At 58.8% G+C, this 13809-nt stretch overlaps 1 protein-coding gene across 7 annotated transcripts in view; it reads right to left on the minus strand.

The window, feature by feature from the left end:
- Positions 1-13809, minus strand: part of SEPTIN9 (septin 9) — a 159464-nt gene that overhangs the window by 39012 nt on the left and 106643 nt on the right. The window contains exon 1 of one of the 7 annotated variants that reach the window (XM_006145721.3): positions 1771-1898. The exons of the other annotated variants lie outside the window; for them this stretch is intronic. The gene's annotated coding sequence lies outside the window, so the exon portion shown is untranslated. Of the gene's footprint in view, positions 1-1770; positions 1899-13809 lie in introns of those variants that run through there. 7 annotated transcript variants of the gene reach the window in all.

The following is a 13809-nucleotide window of genomic DNA, read 5'->3' on the forward strand; positions in this document are numbered from 1 at the left end:
ACAACAGGAAGTGGGGGGTATGGCACAGGAAGCGGGGAGGGGTTTGGTCAACCAGAAGACTAGTTCCCAGATGAGTACAAGCCCCAAGGGTCCTCGAGTCCCGGGCAGCGGGGTCCTGCGCTCAGAAGGTGACCTACAGGCCCCCAAAGAGGGCCATCTTTCACCTGGGATGGTGGGTGACAACAGCACTGGTTGCCTTCCACCAGTGACTCTTGTCGGTGCCTTCCCATCAGAGCAGGGCTCCTCCAGGGCAGAAGTCGTGCCCCCCACCACCTCTGAAGGCCCTGCCCCTTCAGCACATAGTAGGTCTGGCTGAATTGGCCCCACCACTGTGCCAATGATGAAAAAGAAGAGGCTCTGGCTAAGTACACCCAGACCAGCAGATATGAGTGGTGAGGGTGGCCCCCAAAGTGGTCTGCGGCGGTCAGGGCTGAGCCAGGGGTCAACGACAACTCAGAGAGGGACATCCAGAGCCTCCTTCCACGCAGCGTCTTAGCCCAGAGGGTCCGGGAAGGAGAGGTAAGAACCCACCTTCCCAAGACGGCTGGCACAGGGTCCCACCCTCAATGCGGAACAAATGCCCTTTCCTCCTATTTCCTGCAAAAGAGCTCGGGCGGCCAGGGGAGCTGGCGCAGAGACAGTCTAGGTAAACATACGGGCACCCAAAGGTTCAAGGGCAAGAGATGGTTTAAGACGGGAGCCGCTCACCTCGTAAGGAACGGGCCCTTCATGCCCTCCTCCTCTAACAGGTTTTCCCGCACAGGATCCAAGCCGAGTTCTAACTCGGTCCAGCGGGTTCTGTCCCCGTGGCCAGAAACAGATATGCTAGAAGCACCTCACCGCTGCTTCCAGGTGGCACATTTTTTCTCAAGAAAAGGAATGTCAACTTCTCTTTGGTGAGCAGAGGTGCCTCACACCACTGGCAAACTTCACAGCTGAGAAGGAGAGGGGCCAGGAAGCACACAGGAGACTGAGCCAGGCCCCAGGGCACGCTTGTGGTGGCATTTTAGGAGCAGAGCAATGGCACCGCCTTCAAGTCCCCCCCCCATGCTTGATGTTGACCTGGAGTTTTGAAGGCGGGTCTCCTACGGAACTGCTGCCATGGAGGCTCACTGTTGTGACCGTATGGTGGACACCCCCACTCTCCTCTCTAGCAAACGAAATGCTACCAGCCCAGCCCCACTCAGCAACCCCCTCGGTGCCTTGGCAGCTCCCAGCACAGCCCAGGAATCCCGAGCTGAGCTGCAGCAACTCCGGGCGGGTGCCTGGGACCTCTGTCACTGCGTTCCCAGTGACGGCTGCACGGGACCTCCAGCCAACTGTAGGCGCCTCCTGGTAGCCTTAGTCCGATCATCTGTGCCGAGGAATTTTAAGAGAAAGCAGAAGCCAATTCCCGTTTCTTCCCGGACCTCTTGGAAGTCAGGGAAGCCCCTTGCGAAAGGGAAAAACGTATTCCAAGAAACTCCGGAGAGGAGGAGGAGAACTTAACACTGCTTAGTTGGCCAAATATTTACAAAGAGATAGCTGTGACCACACAAAGCCCTTTTCTTCTGTTCCGCAATCGAAAATCTGGTCTCCGCATGGACACCGAGCTCCCACGGCCACCCCTCTTCCTGGGACCTGGGGCTGTCCTGTGTCCCTAGGCCCACACCCGGGGACACAGCGACTCCCAGCCCCACTGCTGCAGCCACGGGGCTGCGGGGCAGCCACACCACCTGAGGGCCCCGGCCAGCGGTGCGAGGCTGGAAGAACAAAGGAGCGAGGACTCACCCCAGCAGGAACGTCGGCTGCCTGGACGCAGAGAGCCGCGGCCCGCCCACCAGGTCACATGGCTCGGAGCCGAGCAGAGGATCAAAGGGGCTTTGTGGCCGCAGAACAAGGAGCCTCCCAGAGCGCAGGGCAGAGGTAGGGAGGGACCGCGACTGCCCGGCAGCCGCCCCGGGCACGTGGGTGTCCTCTGTACGTGAGATGCCAAGGAGCCAGCCACAGGACCCCAGGACCCATAGGGTGGGTCACCCCCAAAAGGAAGGTGTGTGGTCCCTGGGGAAAGAGCCCCAGGGAGCTGCCCTAGGAGCAGGGAAGTCTAGAGGCCGCCCAGTCTCCAGCCAGGCTACCATGGGCCGGCCCCTGCACTAGCCCGTGTGCCCGCAAGGAGCCCCCACCCAGCCTCCCTGCCAGGATCAGAGTGCAGGAGGTGAGGCTGCCTCTGGCGCCCTCCCCCAGGCACCCCGCTGCCCCGTGATACCCGCTTCTGAGGCGCTGGGGTGGGGGGCTTCCAAGTCACTCGGTCCCCCCACCTCCCACTCCCCGCTGGGCCACAACAGCCCACATCCAGGCTCTGGGCAGCTGGGCCGGATTCCGGCTGCATGGACTCTGGCAGCAGCAGAGGACGGAGCACAGCGGAGGCCCAGACACAGCGGGGCCTGCCCCTGCCCCCACCTACCCTAGCATGGTGGTGGCTGCAGAAGCTGCCCCCACCACCACGGAAGGAAGGAGCAGAGAGGAAGAGGCAGGGCTGGGGGAGGGGTGACCAGCGCACTCAGCTCTGTCCCTGTACCTCCCTATGGAGGGGCTCCAGCTTCTCCAGCCCCCGGAGGGGGGGGCTGGGCAGGTGGTCTTGGCTCTCTTGCTCCCCCCTCCTGCAGACTCCTGTGATGTCCTGGGCCCCAGGGCGGGCTTGGGGGCAGAGGAGGGAGCTGACCCTACTGGGGCTGGGCCTAGAAGCTGGGATTGTCAGACCCATCCCGGTGCCATGGCCCGCGGCCTCTGACCCGGAGTGAGTCACTCAGGCCTGGCCAGCACAGTCAGCTGACTCCGCTGGGAGAGTTCCGGAGGGCTGGCTCCTGGGGCTGCTTTGGGAGTCTGCTTGGGGCAGGGAGTGATTAATTCAAGTGGAAAGGAGCCCTGGGAGACCAGCTGTTGGCGTAATGACTATGTTGCTGGACTCCCATGTAGTGCACCACGTTTCGAGTCCCAGACCTGGTGGCTTAAACTCACACCGGTGTGCATGCATTCCCAAGAGGAGAATGGAGGAGAAGGGATTACAGCATGGCCATCCCCCCTAGGGGGTGATTTCTCACTTTCTGTCTCTCTGTCTCTCTAGCAAGCGCACGTGCCCTATAGCAAAAAAATAAAAAATAAAAAACAACAGCAACAACAACAACAAAAACCTCTCCAAAAAGAAAAAAAAAGAAAGGAGTCCTGGGAAGGCATCTTAGGGACAGTGACTGATTTCTCAAAGCCACGCCTACCTGTCCATACTCTGTCTCCTGGGGGAGAACCCTGGTCACAGGCCCACTGGGCTCTGAGGGCTCCTCCTCCCCCATTCCCACGTGGCTGGTGGTGGAGGGCGTGCCCCCTGCTGGCCACAGGCCGTAGGCAGAGTTGAGTCGGCCCACTCTCTGGGCTTCTCTCCTGTGGCAGCCCCTTGCCATTTTAGCTCCCACGGCCCCCCCCCCCCCTAGCTCCCACGGCTCCCCACTCCCTCTGGCTCTCCCAGTCTGTCGTGCTGTTTCAGGGGGCTGCTGTCCCCACACATTCCTATCCCCACACCAAATGGCCTTGAGGAGCCGCTGCCCTGGGATCAGAGGCCCTCGGCACACGGGCTGCGGACTCAGAGGCGCCTTGGCCCTGGACGGCCATAGAACTGGACCTTCCCCCTGTCAGACGAGCTCCAACTCCCCTCAGAATTGAGACCACAGTGCACATCAGGGCCAGGAGCGGCCGCCCCAGAACGCCACTTCTCTTCCCACCACGATGACCTCCTGGACACTGGGTTCTGGTCTCTAGGCCCTGAAGGGAAACCCCGGGAGCTGGCAACGAAGATGTCAGGAGGGACTCCTGTCTGCCAGGTGTCAGCGTCAGCCCCAGCCTCGGAGACACAACCTTCATGCTGACACTGTCCCACTGGCCTCCTCCGTCCCTGTGGGCAGCGGTCTCCCCAACCCCTGTGCCCACCCTGACTTCCTTCTCTGGCCTAGCTGTCCCCCCAGCTCCCTGGGCCTGCAGCAGCCTTCTCTGACAAACTGCCTGCTCCCTGCCCTTCGGCACAGAGCATCCGTCCTCACACTTCTGGCACGCCCCACACGCCCTCTGCTTTCGGGAGAGCCCTCCGACTCTCCAACAGCGACAGAATGTGCGCCCGCCACAGGTACAAGCCACGGGGCAGGCCACGGGCACAGTCTTCCACTTTCTAGTAGCCACATTGCAAAGAGAAACAGGTGACACTAACTTTGGTAGTGGACGCAACTATAATAAATCATGAGGAGCCCGAGCCCACATGGCTGACATGGTTCAAATCCCACTCCGTGGCGTCAGAAACTGCAAGGCATGCATGCACATGTGCCCAGAACCTGGGCAGAATGCAGAGATGGCAGGAAAGGAGTTGGGTGTGACCACGCCCGTTGGCAGGTGCTTTCTCTCCCTCGCTCTCGTGAGCACACATACTCTCTGGCCAAAAAAGAATGTAAATAAAACAAGTAATCAATATTCAAGTGAAGATCTCTTACATTCTTTATTAAAAATTGTGTCTTTATTCATGATAGAGCATGTGTCCGAGCACCTGTGAGAGAGGAGCGCCCTCCAGGGGTCTGGTCTCACTGGATCCCCCTCCCCAGTCCAGCCCGCCAGGACCCGAAGCATTCACGTGGGTGTCTGGAACGTTTCAGGCTGACCGAGTTGGGGATTTGAATCGCGGTTCCCGTGGGGGTCCCAGCACTACAGTTTGGTATGCTACCGACCACCTCGCAAAGCCTGGGTATCCCACATTCTGCTCTCTTTCCACTCACAGACCCTGAAGTCCAGCACGTATCTCACACGGCGGCACCGCTCCAGTCGGGCCAGCCATACTTCAAGTGTTCAAGAGCCGCAGTGGCCCGTGGCCACAGTGCAGGGCGGCGCAGCTCCAGGGCGGCGCGGCTCCAGGCGGTCTCCCTTTCACCCCAGGGTTACACCAGGTCGCTGGGAGCCGCAACTCAGACCGGAGCACTTGAGCCCCGGGTCATTCCTAGCACCGCGTCTACACACCACATTTAGGTGTGGACAGGAAGTTACAGCACCTACTGCTACACTGCTGAGGCCACTGGTCCCCATTAGTGCCCCTTCCTAGGGACGCCTTGGGGCCATTTCTCTCAGATTTCACTAAGAGACAAAGAAGGGCTTCACCTAAGAAACGAACTTGCCAGACTAAGCAGTCAGACTCGCAGAGACCTCAACTGCTGCGCGTGTCGACCTGGGTTGACACGCTTCGCTTCCCCTGGTGTCCCCGTCCTATCCTGGCTCCCAAGTGCTGCTGCCAGGCCGGGATGAATCCCCATCTCAACGGCAGCTGGCCACAGACTTGTGGGGCCTGGTCAAAGGGGTGGCCTGGGGGCTGCCAGGGTCTCCCCTGGGAGAGTAAAGCCAGGAGCTCTTCTCGGCAGAGGGCACTGAAGCCTGGGGTCAGGCAGGGGTGGGGGGATGGCTGGGAAGCTATCTGGGGCCATGTGCAGAGGGAGGGGGAGCGAGCACGCCGTAGGGCAGAGCGCGCAGGAAGGAGGACCGAGGCCAGGGCGTGGCGACACTCCACCTATTCAACTCTGGCTCTTCTGGATGCAGGCCTAGGTACTCCACGTGCCGGCTGCCTGGCAGGGATGTCTGTCCAATGGCTTGTGCATCATGCTCGTGTTCGTTTATTTTAAAGTCACAGAGAATTGCACTCATCAAAAAGGCATTTACAGAGACAGAACACAGACCGACGGCTGCCAAGAGCTATGGGGGCGACCGTGGGGTTTCCATGCGGGGCGATGGGAAAGTTCTGGCACGAGATGGCGATAGCGGTGCTGCTGACAACATTAAGAATGCAACAGAATGTTACTGATGCACGTCTTCTGTGGGTCTCGCCACTATAAAAATACATGTTTACAGAAAAAAGAATGTAGTGTGTCATTTTTTCCCCTTGAGCCAGTTTTCTACCTTAAAACCAAAAGAGCCCTCTAGGGGCCACCAGGTGGCATGGGATTAAGGCGCTAGACTCCCCCAAGGCCAACCACAGCACAGGACCTGGACCCGGCTACTTGAAAATCACACAGCGTGCGTGTGCATGCCCCAAGTCCCAAGAGGAGAACAGAGGAGAGGGGACTGCAGCGTGCCCTGCCCCCACGGTGAGTCTCATTTTCCTCCTCTGCCTCTCTCCAACAAATGCGAGCAATCTATGGGAAGGGGGAAAATAAAAAAACTGAAAGGGCCCCAAGGAAAACCATGAGTGCTTCAAGAAGTTAAATAACACCTCTCCCCAAGCCCAAGAATGTCACCTCTCGTGACAGGAGAGACTGCAGCTGTGAACAAAGACTAAAAGGAAGGGTGTCCAGGTCGGCCCTGCACGTAATCCAGGTGTCCCGCCAAGAGGGGGCGGCCTGCACCGGGGCGGCTGAGTGGCAGACGTGGCCACAGCAGTGGGTGCGCTCATGCCAGCCCCCGTTCCTGTTCCACTCCACTTCCCATTGCAACCAGTAAGGCCAGGCAGTCCACAGACAGAGGAGAGGGGACTGCAGTGTGCCCTGCCCCCACGGTGAGTCTCATTTTCCTCCTCTGCCTCTCTCCAACAAATGCGAGCAATCTATGGGAAGGGGGAAAATAAAAAAACTGAAAGGGCCCCAAGGAAAACCATGAGTGCTTCAAGAAGTTAAATAACACCTCTCCCCAAGCCCAAGAATGTCACCTCTCGTGACAGGAGAGACTGCAGCTGTGAACAAAGACTAAAAGGAAGGGTGTCCAGGTCGGCCCTGCACGTAATCCAGGTGTCCCGCCAAGAGGGGGCGGCCTGCACCGGGGCGGCTGAGTGGCAGACGTGGCCACAGCAGTGGGTGCGCTCATGCCAGCCCCCGTTCCTGTTCCACTCCACTTCCCATTGCAACCAGTAAGGCCAGGCAGTCCACAGAAAGGGAAATAAGGGAAGGCAGAGGGAGACGGGCATATGGGGAAGGCCATGAGCCAATGGAACAACTGATGCAGCCACAGGCCAGACCAGAGGCTGGACGGGGCCGGGATGCATTCTCCCTGGAGCTTCGAGAAGGAAGCCAGCCCTGCACGCTGGTCCCTGGGTCTGACTGAGACTCTTGACCTTCAGAAGAGAAGACAACAGTTCCTGCATTTCCAAGCACTGCGTGTCACAGTGGTGGGGGACTAACTCACCCTCCGTTCCTACTCAGCTAGAAGCTAGGAGTTTCCTTGTGTGGATGAAGAAAACGAACGCCGGGCGGGAAGGTGCACTCACCCGTGGGTGTACAACCTAGGAGCGCCGGCGTGGCCCTTCCACCCCCAGCAGCATCGATGTCAGCTTTTCCAAGGCAGCTGCTCTCAGGACACTCTGAGCTGACCCACACCCACCAAGACGAAGACACGTCCCGAAGCTACGGAAGTCCCCCTTTGCTGGGCACAGATGTACAGCAGTGGAGAGAGGGCCAACGGGTATCCTTGCCACTCGCCCACCTGCCCACAGCGGCGGCCAGTGTCCTTCCCAGTGACCCTCTCGGCACACAGGTCCCAAGGAAGGCAGCAGCACTGGCCACTTGTCCTACAGCGGGTTCTCCTCTGGCTCCCACTGTCAACGGAGCTGACGGGGTGGGGGGACAGCACTGGGCCAACCTGCAGGAAGTGCAAGGACGCCCACGGCCCAGCACCCTGCAGCACGCAGCATCAGCAGAAGGGAAGTGGCTTCCACCGCATCGGCCCCGCCCTGCCCCCACACCGTCCTGCCCGCTCCCGGGCCACCTGGCAGCCAGGTTGTGAGCACCAAGACCAGCCTTCCTGCCGATTGCGTTCCGGTCCGCCCAGGCAACACCCCCACAGGAAGCGGCAGATGCTTCTTGACAAATGCCAAGACGTCCTTCCTTCTGCTCTGCAGCCGGGAGGCCGGCTCCTGCGTGGGGAAGAGGGGAGGCCAGGGCGGTCTAACAAGGACGGGCATTTGCAGCCTCGTGTGGGTCCACCTCCAGGAGGTGCCGGGAGCACCCTGCCATCCATAGGGCCGCCCCCCAAGCGAAGCCCACGCCTCAGCACGTGTGGGAGCAGCTGCTCACCCACCGGCTGGTGGGGCACGATCAGTCGACATCTTTCTTTCTCACCCAGGTCCTACCACTTGGCCTGGAAGAATGTCCAGGCTGAGCTCAAGAAAAAGCCAGCTCCACCTTGACTGGCTACCCCTCCAACTGTGACCCTCTTCCTCTCTGAATGAGCCAGCCTCTCAAAGTTGGTCTGCACCGCGGCTTCGATCTGCCCACCTCCCACTCAATTCCCGCCCCTGGCTTCTGCCCAGCTCACTAGAACTGAGCTCTTCAAACCGTCCTACCGCCAGTACCCAGTCCCACTCAGGTGACCTCAGGGCACCCTGCCAGGTACACATGGCTCCCTCCTTCGGGAGGGCCTCTCCCAGCCCGAACATCGTCCGTTCTTCCCCTATTAATTCCCTAAAGAGGAGGCCAGTCAGCTCGAAGGGTCTCCTTGCCCCCCAGTTGGCACCCAGAGTGACCTCGCCGTGGCCCCTTCTGGGCCCACTCCGCCCTCTGCAGCCTCAGCTCCACCTTCCTTCTGGCACCCCTTTCTGAGGTCCAGGCTCCTGCACACCCCTGCCTGCCTCACCCCAAGTCCAACTGCCTGCTTCCCTGAGGTGTCTCAAACGGGTCCCTTCCTGCCCTGCGGAGCTACCCTAGGCCCTGTGGCATAGCCCAGAATAGCTGCAGAGGCCCCTTACCACGCCCACTTCCTGTGTCCCTCTGTCCACCCAGGGCTACCTGGTGACCCTCCTCACTGTCTTTTCAAAAAAAACCTTCAATGGCTCCTCTGCCGAGGCCCTTCTCCTGCCCCCTGCTACTTACTGCAGGCCTGAGTTCCCACGCTTTTCAGAACCTACACTCTCAGCCAGACCCCATGGTCTCCCAAGGCCCATCTAAAGCCCCTCTGATAAATGTCACCACCTCTAGGAAGCCCACCCTCATCCACCCCCTGGAGAACTGACCCCGATGCCCACTCCCCTGCACCCCACACTGCATCCTGGGTTTGGTTTGCAGGTCTGTGTTTGTAGGCCTAGCTCGGGAGGTCCCATTTCCTCCTTTCTAAGAAACACTCGCCCCAATGATGCCCCCAGGTTGCATCTTCTGCTTCAGGGACTGTCAGTACACCTGTTCTCCTCTTGAAAAGCGACGCTTTTATCTACAGTATGCTGTCAAAGTTATTTGTCAATAACTTAAAGTGTGACCTTTCACCTGCAGCCAGCTCTGTCATTCATTCACAAGGATGACCACTTGTAGACCGGCCATGGCACCAGGCATTCCGCCAGCCAACCCCTCCCTGCCCCTCAGCCTGGCCAGTTCCCCACACCCAGTCCACATCACCTCCCTCCGACAACCAGTGCCCCGGGGCTGAAGCTCTTGGCCTCTTGGCCGAGGACACCAATCTCCTACACACCTAGCAACGAAACACTCAGGCCCTGGGCCAGCCACAGACACGTCCATACCTGCCAGCTGGGCTGTCCAGCCTGGCGAGCTGTCAGTGGTGAGGACCACCAGGGGGTGGCTCCAGGCTGCTGTTCGGTGTGACAGTCTGAACCTTCTCAGCCCGTCCCATCATGGCACAGGGCCTAAACAAGGACTGGGCAGCTAGGGTGGTGCTTTTGAGTCCAACGGTGAATGGGTCAGTACTTAGAGGAGACGGGCGTGGAGACTCAGGGTGGTGGGGGTGGGCGCAGGTCAGCAGAAGCATTTGTTTGACTTCTGGAAATAGGTTTGAGAAAGACAACAGTTCTCAATCCTGAAGGCTCCTTACCATCCCAGATGGAGCATCTAAAAAATGCAGATGTCTGGGCCCCGCCCCAGCAAAGCTAACTCCACTAACCCGGGACATTGCTGGTTTTTTTAAGTGAGGTTTTTTTTGGCTACAGGGCGCATGTGCTCTCCAGAGAGACAGAGAAAGACAGAGAGACAGAAAGTGAGAAATCACCCCCCAGGAGGATGGCCACACCACAGCCCCTCTCCTCCATCCTCCTTGGGATTTTGGGCACACATGTACATGTGCCCAGCATGAGTTTGAAGCTGCCAGATCCAGGACTCACACCCCGGTCAACCATGTGGGAGTTCGGCAACGTAACCATTACGCCAGCTGTGTTCCCGGGACACTGGCATTTTAAAACCGTTGAGGGGATCACAATGTGCAGCTGGAGTCAGCTCCAGGGGTGTCCTCCCCCTCAACCTGGCTTATCTTGAGAACTGCTGGTTAGGACTGCTATCAGACATACACCTGCGACGTGTCAAGGTTCTGATAAAACTTGAGGGCTGAGCATGCCCGAGACGTCTGGGGGGGGGCAGGTGGGGAGCACAGCACCTCAGCTATCTCAAGCCTCTGCCTCTCTGAGTCCCGTGCCTTCCTCCCCACACAAACCCAGCACAGAGTCCCGAGCTCAGACAGGACAGGACGGGCCCCTTGGGGTCTTTACCAAGATTTGGCTGGGATTTCCACGGCCCCTGCGTTGGACGAGGACAAGGACAGCACTTTCTGTCTCTCTGGCAAGGTCACTCACCCTATAGCAAAAATCCCCCCCAAAAAAAAAACTATCTCCTTTCTTGCTAGTCTGTCTTTTGTTGGTTTGATTTATAGGCCCCCAAAGACCTTAGGGGCAGAGGAAAAGCTTTCCCGACACCTCGAGCCCCTCCATTGCAGAGCCCCACCTCCCCACCACGCAGGCTGAGCAGTCTGGTTCTTGAAGGCAGCTGGAGTCAGCTCCAGGGGTGTCCTCCCCCTCAACCTGGCTTATCTTGAGAACTGCTGGTTAGGACTGCTATCAGACATACACCTGCGACGTGTCAAGGTTCTGATAAAACTTGAGGGCTGAGCATGCCCGAGACGTCTGGGGGGGGGGGCAGGTGGGGAGCACAGCACCTCAGCTATCTCAAGCCTCTGCCTCTCTGAGTCCCGTGCCTTCCTCCCCACACAAACCCAGCACAGAGTCCCGAGCTCAGACAGGACAGGACGGGCCCCTTGGGGTCTTTACCAAGATTTGGCTGGGATTTCCACGGCCCCTGCGTTGGACGAGGACAAGGACAGCACTTTCTGTCTCTCTGGCAAGGTCACTCACCCTATAGCAAAAATCCTCCCCCCCCCAAAAAAAAAACTATCTCCTTTCTTGCTAGTCTGTCTTTTGTTGGTTTGATTTATAGGCCCCCAAAGACCTTAGGGGCAGAGGAAAAGCTTTCCCGACACCTCGAGCCCCTCCATTGCAGAGCCCCACCTCCCCACCACGCAGGCTGAGCAGTCTGTTTCTTGAAGCCTCTACAGGCTGCATAGCCCGGGCCTCTGGGCTCTCCACCCAGCAGATCCCACAGTCGGTACATCGGGCAACTGTTGGGCGAGCTTTGCGGCACCTCGGGGAGGCGCTGCTCAAGAGAGGCCAGATCCTGCATGGCCACTGTGGTTCAAATCCCCCACCAGGTCAGCCTAAGACACACCGGGCATGTGTGTGAGTGCCCGACATCGGACAGAGGGCTAGAGACAGGGGACTGTGGGGTGACCAGACCATGTGGACGGCCCTTATTTCTCTCTCTCTCATACATACACATGCTCAACCATAAATAAAAGAATAAAAGAAAATTGGCAATTGCTGCCTTCTTCAGTCTCCCTTCTGGATACGTGCAAATACATCCCAGCATTCTAAACGTGTGAAGTTCCAGTGCAGTTAAAAAACAGAAACTATTGAATCCGAATGGTCTGTAAGTGCTACCCCGGCGTGTGTGGCTAGGGAACTCCTTCGCCACTCCGATGCCCGGGGATGGTCCCTCCAGGAACAGTCTGGGAAACGCTGCGAGGGCTCCCGGCTGTCATCTCTCTGCTGCAGCTCTGCACCGGCCGCCCTGGACACAGCCCAGGGTGGAGGCCGAGTGCCAGCCTCGCAGGCAGCAGGGCTTACTGGGTAAGCCGCAGGCCTTGGGATATTATTTTAAAATCCAAATTCCTGAGTGACGGGGACAAAAGAGCGGACATTACCGCATCGTGCACAAAGGCAAAAACCTGACAACCCAGGTGGCCGTCAAGGAGAGAGGAGAACGCTCTGGCGTCTGGGCAGTGACTACGGCGCAGCAGCGAGGTCGGCAGAACCAATGCAGGTACCGCCATAGGGAACTCGGGCTGGCAGACGTGACAGACGGGCGATGGCCAAAGGCACGTCTATGCGATGTGCTCCAGCTGCGTCTTTCACGACACCCGAGACGACACTGCCTATCCCCTACCAAGTAGCCGAGGGCTACGGTCGCCGTGGGAATGCCCCAGATGGATGCAGGGTGCTGGTCAGGCCTGGTGGGAGGATGGGGCCGGGGCTGGCCAGTGTCTCCTTGTGGGCTGGGCAGGGGCACCCCGTGTCACTGTCTGAGTCCATGCACGTTCCTAGAAACTGGAGAGACCTCCGGCTGCATTGGGCATTAGAGGCACCAGCTTGCCCGCAGGCGAATGGCAAGGCAATCACCAATGGACCTCGTCTGCTCACCTGCGGGGCTGGGAAACCACCTGCTCCTGACCTCAGCATGAGGCAGTCGAGGCAGGCATGTAACTTCCCGCCCTCCCTTTCTGGGGCCACGGGAGGATCTTTGGAGTTACCTTGAAAGCACTTTGAAAACCACAGGAAGCTTCTAGGTTGGGGAGCCCCGACTCGGGCCTGTTTTCAGGACCTGGCAGAAAATCCCCCAGCTACAGGAAGCTGTGGCCTCAGGGCTGAGGTGTGAAGCCTTTGGCAGCGGCCTCAGCGGCCCATCAGGAGATCTGGTCAGCCCCAGACCCGCTCCGAGGGCGAGCGACTAAGCCTTTGGCCCTTTAGCAGAGTGCTGTGGTGGTGAGGCTAAGACACCTGTTTGCATTGGCTGCAAACCCACCCGGCAGCTCTGCCCCTTGTTCGCCTCCCAGAACCGGAGGCTGAGGACCAGCTGCCACATCACCTCGGCTGTTCCGACTCGGGGGCACAGATCGTCTTCCCCCTCAGCCCACCCCACAGACCTGGTGTCCCTCTGTGCCAGACACTCCCTGTTCGGGGGCTACTGACCCCCTGACAGGCTACCCAACTTCCATCTCATCCAGAAAGGCTTGGAAGTTCCCAGCTGTCTCCACCGACGGGCTGAGTGACTGGGGCAAGTCTCCCAGCCTTCGGAGGGAGTTTTCTCATTTGCACAAAGGTGAGGGGACGGAGGAGCGCGAGAGGAGAGACGACGGTACATGTACAGACGGGCGCTGCGCCAACACCGGCAGCTGCCTGGCAACGCACCTTCCTCTCTCTTCTCCTCGGGACTGGCAGGGCGTGGGAGGGGAGACAGCCGGCGGGCAGGAGCAGCTGTCGGCTCCGCGCAGAGACCACTCCCTGTGCTTAAGAGCCTGGTGGTACAGCCAGATCGCCTGGGCAAGTTCTCTTTTAAAAGTACGTTAAAAATGCAAAATGTCAGGGCCGGTAGGTGGCACAGTGGTTAAGGTGCTAGACTCAGACAGCCATGGTTGACCACAGTTCGAGTCTCAAAGCTGGTGGTTTGTAAATCACACTGGGGGGAGCAGCAGATCGTGTAATGGTTACATCACTGGACTCTCACGTAGGCGACCATGGTTCGAGTCCTGGACCTGGAGACTTAAAACATGTGGGCACATAGGTATGCATGCCCAACATCCTCAGAGGAGAATAGAGAAGGGATTGCAGTGTGGCCACCCCCCTTGGGTGGGGGGAGTGATTTCTCGCTTTCTATCTCTATCTCTGTCTCTCTAGTGAGCACACGTACCCTATAGCAAAAATCTCTCTCTTAAAAAAAAAAAAAA

The sequence above is a fragment of the Tupaia chinensis genome, unplaced genomic scaffold (genome assembly GCF_000334495.1).
Source record: "Tupaia chinensis unplaced genomic scaffold, TupChi_1.0 Scaffold000159_1, whole genome shotgun sequence".
Taxonomy (NCBI): domain Eukaryota; kingdom Metazoa; phylum Chordata; class Mammalia; order Scandentia; family Tupaiidae; genus Tupaia; species Tupaia belangeri.